The sequence below is a fragment of the Carlito syrichta genome, unplaced genomic scaffold (assembly GCF_000164805.1).
Source record: "Carlito syrichta isolate Samal-C Ts95f unplaced genomic scaffold, Tarsius_syrichta-2.0.1 Scaffold126439, whole genome shotgun sequence".
Lineage (NCBI taxonomy): Eukaryota > Metazoa > Chordata > Mammalia > Primates > Tarsiidae > Carlito > Carlito syrichta.
The window spans coordinates 201,757-208,581 of record NW_007070535.1 but is presented as its reverse complement, the minus strand read 5'-3'; positions in this window follow the sequence as shown (position 1 = coordinate 208,581).

The following is a 6,825-nucleotide window of genomic DNA, read 5'->3' as shown; positions in this document are numbered from 1 at the left end:
ATTTTCCTGGCTTTGGTGTTAGGGTGATACTGGCTTTGTAGAATGAGGTAGGGCGAACTCCTTCCTTCTCAATGTTATGCAATAGCTTCAGTAGGCTTGATACCAGATCTTCTTTGCATGTCTGGTAGAATTTGGCTGTAAATCCGACAGGTCCTGAGCTTTTCCGTTGCTCTTGGGAGATGTTTGATTACTGATTCAATCTCATTATTAGTTATTGGTCTGTGCAGGGCGTCTGTTTCTTCCTGATTCAATGTTGGGGGATTGTATGTTTCCAGGGATTTATTCATTTCCCATAGGTTATCTAGTTTGTTTGCATAGAGGTATACATAACGACCTCAGATGGTCTTTTGAATTTTCATGGTATCAGTGGTAATATCTCCAGTTTTCATTTCTGACTGAGCTGATTTGAATCTTCTCTCTTCTTTTCTTAGTTTAACAAGTGCACGTTTACAGTGGCACAATTCACAATTGCAAAGATGTGGAATCAACCTAAATGTCCATCAACTGATAATAAAAATGTGGTAAATATACCAAGGGATACTACTCAGTCATAAGAAAGAAAGAACATAACAATGTCTTTTGCCGCCACTTGGATGAAATTGAAGACAATTACCCTAAGTAGAGTAAAGCAGGAACAGAAAACCAGTTATCGCATGTTCTCACTTACAAGTGGGAGCTAAGCAAACAGTCTGCAAAGGCATATAGAATGGCATCAAAAATAGGTTGGGTGTGTTGGCTTATGCCTGTAACCCCAGTACTTTGAGAACCGAGGCAGAGGATTGCCTGAGCCCAGGAGTTCGAGACCAGCAGGAAACCTGGCTCGACTAATTAATGAATTAATACTCACCATCACTAATAATTAGGTAAAAGCAAATAAAAGCCACAGTGAGATGCCATCTCACACTAGTCACAATGACTATTACTAATAAATCAAGAAACAATAGATATTGATAAGGGTGCAGAGAAAAAGGAACACTCATACATAACGGGTGGGATTGCAAACTACTTCAGCCGCTGTGGAAAGCAGTTTGGAGATTTATGAAAGGACAAAAAATAGATTTACCATTTGACCGAGCAATACCACTATTGGGTATATACCTAAAGGCGTGTAAATCGTTCTATCAAATAGACACACACACTCACATGTTTACTGCAGAACTCTTCACAATAACAAAGACATGGAACCAACCTAGGTGCTCCTCGACAGTGGATTGGATAAAGAAAATGTGGTACGTATACACCATACAATACCTCGCAGCCATAAACAAGAACAAAATCATGTCCCTTGCAGCAAAGTGGATGCAGCTGAAGGCCATTATTCAAGCCAATTAATGCAACACCAGCAAACCACTTATAAGTTGGAGCTAAATACTGAGTATACACAAATATAAAGATGAGAACAACAGACACTGAGAACACTTGAAGGTGGGAGGGAGAGGGGAGGGAACAAGAGTTGAATATTTACCTATTGGGGATTATTTGGCCAATGGGTTCAATAGAAGCCCAAACTTTGCCATCACACAATATACCCTTTAGCAGGACTGCATATGTATCCCTTGAATCTAAAATAATAAAAACAAAACAAGTATGCCATTTTCTCCATGTCTCTGGAAAACTTTAGATTAAATACTTTTGTAAACTTTTAACATGTTTGCAATTAAAATTCTGTTACCATGTAAATTGATGAGCAGAAACACTAATAAGATATGCAAATTAGTTTTTAAAGTACCTATAAGGCTCAGGTTATTATCTTTTTGGACTGACAGACAAACTCACACAGGGAATTAATTAACAGAAATAATACAAGAAAATCCATATCTGAAAGACCCATAAACATTATGGCTCCTCTGAGTGATGTAGTGTGCAGTTATTAGAGCTCATATTATTAGCACAGTGCCTTAGCTGTATTGAAGTTTAGCAAATGTGGGCTCCATTGTCTACATTTCTGGTTCCATTTCCACCTTTCCTATGCCACAAGATCTCAGTCCCATTCTCATTTGTGGAAAATGCCTCTTTTATGAACAAAATGTAGTATATGACAGCATGCTGGTTTTAATGTCTTAGTGGTACCCCAGTGATTTGAGACATACACTAACTCTGTGCACGGAGAGGTTAAAAAAATTCAGGAAAAAATAAAGAACCAACTAGATTATTCATTTGCATTTGGCTGCCTAGACAAATGGTACCTGAAAATAACTTGAGCTTTCATAGAATCTAGAGCTATGTTTAACAAAACATAAAAGGTAAATACTTAAATTTAATTGTATTTGTTAATAAATCTAACTTGGGGGGAATAATACTTTTGTTTTTAGATCAAACTAGTTAATGCATGTTATATATACTTTTTTCTACTGGCTTTCACCTTGTGAGTTCTAAGGCATTTTCCAAACATGACTTAAAATCACAAACCCAAATCTGACCCTCACATGTGATATTGAGCAAAAACAAAGCAAATTCTTAACATTACAGATATCTAAAGGCTAGCAATACTGGCATTTTCAGTATAAGTTTAAGAATTTCATAAAATCATTGATAACATTTTAAGATGCAAGAAAGTGAGAAAACAGTTAATTATTAATATTACTGCTAGGTTGCTTGGCCTATCTTTTTCCTTTCTTTCAAATCCTGAACATGTGGTAATTTGATAGGGATGAGCACTGGATGTTCTTACATTTGTTTGTTTGTGTTGTCTTTGATTTCTTTCATTAATTCTTAGTAGTAATCATTGCAAAGATCTTTCACATTTTCGGTGAGATAAATGCCGAGGGTGTGTGTGTGTGTGTGTGTGTGTGTGTGTGTGTGTGTGTGTGTGTGTGTGTATGTGTATTGTGAATGGAATTTTTAAAAATTTGGTTCTCAGCTTTCTGGCTGTTGGTACATAGAAATGCAACTGATTTTTCACATTGATTTTGTATTCTGAGACCTTACCAAAGTTGTTTACCAATGTAAGACTTTCATTGTAGCAAATTTTAAGTGCACGATATTATACTGTTAATTATAGGTATTATGTTGTACAGCAGATCTCTAGAACTTATTCATTTTGTATCAATGAAACTTTAAAGCTGTTGAACAGCAAATCCTCACATTCCCATTCCTCATTCACTGACAAATACCATTATGCTATTTCTAAATGAGTTTCTCTGTGAGTCTATTTTAGATATCTCATATAAGAGGCACTATGAGAATTTGTTCTTCTGTGACTGGCTTATTTCACTTAGCATCATGCTTTCTGGGTTCATTCATGTTGTCAATGTCAGGATTCTCTCTCTTTTTTAAAGGCTTAATCATCTTGCATTGTAGGTACATACTACATTTTCTTTATTCATTAACCCATTGATGGACTTTTAGGTTGTTTTCAAATCTTAGCTATTGTGAATGATGCTACAGTGAACATGAGAGTGCAGACCTCTCTTCAAGATTCTAATTTCAGTTCTTTTGGATATATACTCAGAAGTAGGACGACTAGATCATGCGGTAATTCTATTTTTACTTTTTTGAAGAAAAATTCATGCTGTTTTTCATAACCACTGCACGATTTTACATTTCTGTTCACTGTGTACAGAGGTTTCAATTTCTCTGCATACTTGATAATACTTTATTTTTATTTTTTAATAATAGTCATCTTAAGATGTGTGAGGTGATATCGCATTTAGTTTTGTTTTAAATTTCCTTGATGATTAGTGATGTTGGACATTATTTCCTGTATCTGTTGACCATTTGTATGACTTTTTAAGAGAAATATTTATTCAAGTTTTTTTGTGCCCATGTTGTAATCAAGCTATTTATTTATTGTTGTTGAGTTGTAGACGCTTCCTATATATTTTGAACATTCACTGCTTATCAGATATGTGGTTTGCAAACTTTTTCTCCCATTCTGTATATTGCCTCTTCACTTTGTTGATTGCTTCAATCACTGTGCAGCATCTTTCTGGTTTGCTTTAATCCTGTTTATCTCATCATCCTTTACTTTCTTGTGCTTTTGGTATATCCAATAAACCATCTCCAAGAACAATGCCATAAAGCTTCTTCCTGTGTCTCTTCTAGAAGTTTTGCAGTTTCATATCTTATTAAGCTTTTAACTTTTTTTTTTTTGCACATGGACACCATGATGCCCAACACATCTGTTAAAGAGATTACCCTTTTCCCATTGCTATTTTTTTTTTTTTTTTTTTTTTTTTTGGGCAGTCTCGGTGAGGATTAATAGACTGTATAAGAGAGTTTATTTTGGGACTCTCTATTCTATTTCTTTGGTGTATTTGTCTGTTTTTATACCATTTTGACATTAACAGTTGTCACAATAATGCTGTGTAATAAAGCATCCCCAAACTCAGTAGCTTAAACAATAAATCATTTATGTATATTATCATTTATATATATTATAAAAGTCACTGTTCCTGTCATATTGTTGCTTATAATCTATATAACATATTCCTAGTGTGTGCTTATAATCTATATAACATATTCCTAATGTATATTTTTTAGACAATAAGAGATTATGATTCGAAGGAAAATTGTATTTGTGATACTAGAAAAACCAAACATCCATGTATTTTACTAAACTGTTGCAAAGAATGGGTGAGTATATTGTGGAGTATATTATTCCAGGATTGAAGAGCACCATTAATTTTTATTTTGATTGTGAGGTTACAAATATTATTCTTCAGATTTTTGATCAATTAGTCTTTGAGATATCTTTTCTTTAAGTGAAATTTTCTCATTTTTAGTGGAATTGAACTTGCAAAATGAAGAATATGACCAAGTTCATGCCCTTTGTCTCTCAAACATTGTTAATTATTATACGTGGCGTGGTATTGGGTTGAAAACACAGAATCACCATCTTCAACTCTGAGCATTTTAATCTTTAAGCCTTCTGAAACTTTCATTTGAAAAAATCTGTTTCCATTTGTTGTGGCTGCCATCTGGTCTATTTTCTGGGCATGCTGCCCACTTGAATTCATGTTTACATACTCATTTTTCTAAGTGTCTGACTTAGTTTTGGAGGTTGGAACTCATGATTTTTACATCTGTAATCACTGCATGGTAGTTGAATTTTAAGAGTATTTGAAAAAATTACACAAGTAAAATATCTATAACAGCCATTCTGTTGCTAACTAGAGCCTTATTTTCAAATATCAAGACACTGTAAGCAAAGTTTAAGCACAGATAAAAATAGCATATTGAAATATAACTTTGTTGAATTTAAACTGGTATGATTAACAATTTAACAATTTAAATGGTATGATGATGTTAATATAATAAACATCATACAGGTTATAAAATATTTTATTTTATGTAATTCTAAATATCCTATGTTCAGACTGCTTTGCAGCAGCCACAGACATAAACTTCTACCATCAAACAATGCTAAATAAATTTAATATTTAGATTTATGATAGCACTTTTAAAAACCATCTTCATTTACATAAATTTTATTATTCTTATTATTTTCTCTTTTGAAAAGAATGTCTAGTGTAGCACTTTTTTTTACAGTTTATACTGAACCTGTACTTGTTAGTTTGAACTTCAGAATCTGTTAACTTTAAATGAAGTTATTTTGCCTGGTTTCTAGGTCGCAGTCCAATTCTTACCTACTCCCATCAGATAAACTATTTTAATTCTATTTTAAGTGGGGTATATATAACTATGCATTGCTAGGCCAACCTAGAAGTCTTCAACATCCAGAGATAACAAATCTGCAAGCCGGGCTCCGTGGCTCAGCCTGTCATCCCGCGCCTTAGATGGCTGAGGTGAGTGGATTGCCTGAGCCTGCGGGTTCGAGACCCGCCCAGGCAACTTGATGAAACCTCATCTCTACAATAAATAAAAAAATGAGCCGGGCGTGGTAGCGCGTGCGTGTAGTTCCAGCTACTGGGAAGGCTGAGGCGGAAGGATCCCTGAAGCCCAGCAGGTCGATGCTGCGGTGGCTGGGAGCGGCCACTGCACTCCAGTCTGGGCGACAGAGTGAGACTCCAACTCAAAAAAAACCCCAAATCTGCAAAATGCTAGAAAGTCACTGTAGTGTGAGTTCTCAAGAATTCAGAAGCACTATCAGCATGAAATAATCAGTTTTTCCAAAGTTTCTTCAATGTTATTGCATATTATGGCTGAAATATTGAATAAATGTAAAGGAAAATGGTCTATCATTTTTGTAAATATTTCATTCCCCATGAGTCTATAAATGTCTGTTGAATAATTATGTAACTTTTTTTTAATTCACAGAAAAACCACTAGGTAAATGAAAACAATTAAGTATTTATGTGTTTTTGAGATGATACTGTGTCTCTGTATCAATGACTAGTATTCAATTTTTTCCTTAGCATTTATCACTTTCTTCTTAAGATAAGCACTTATATATCTAGGAATGTTCCAGTTCATAACAGTGCTCAAAAAGATAAGCTTTCATAAAAAAATTGGTCACAAGGTCACACAGAATAAAAATTTATCTTTTGATACAGTGTTGCTGATGTATGAACTATTTAAGTCTTTTTGAACCTGAAATACATTTGACCTTGTGGGCTCTTTTTTTTTAATCCTTGCATATCTTCCATGAGATAATTATTTTAAATTCCTAATAAAATGGGGAAGATGGTACTAATAATTCTGCTAAAAGAATAAAATACTTTCTCAATGACAAGAACAATCTAATATCCAACTCCTTTCAATAGAGAATCAATATATGTATTTTTCTCTTTACAAGGTGCAGAGTAGACTGTAATTCCAAAGTATCACTTTTTTTTTTTTTGAGTTGGAGTCTCACTCAGTCACCCAGACTGGAGTGCAGTGGCCACTCCCAGCCACCGCAGCCTCGACCTGCTGGGCTCCGGC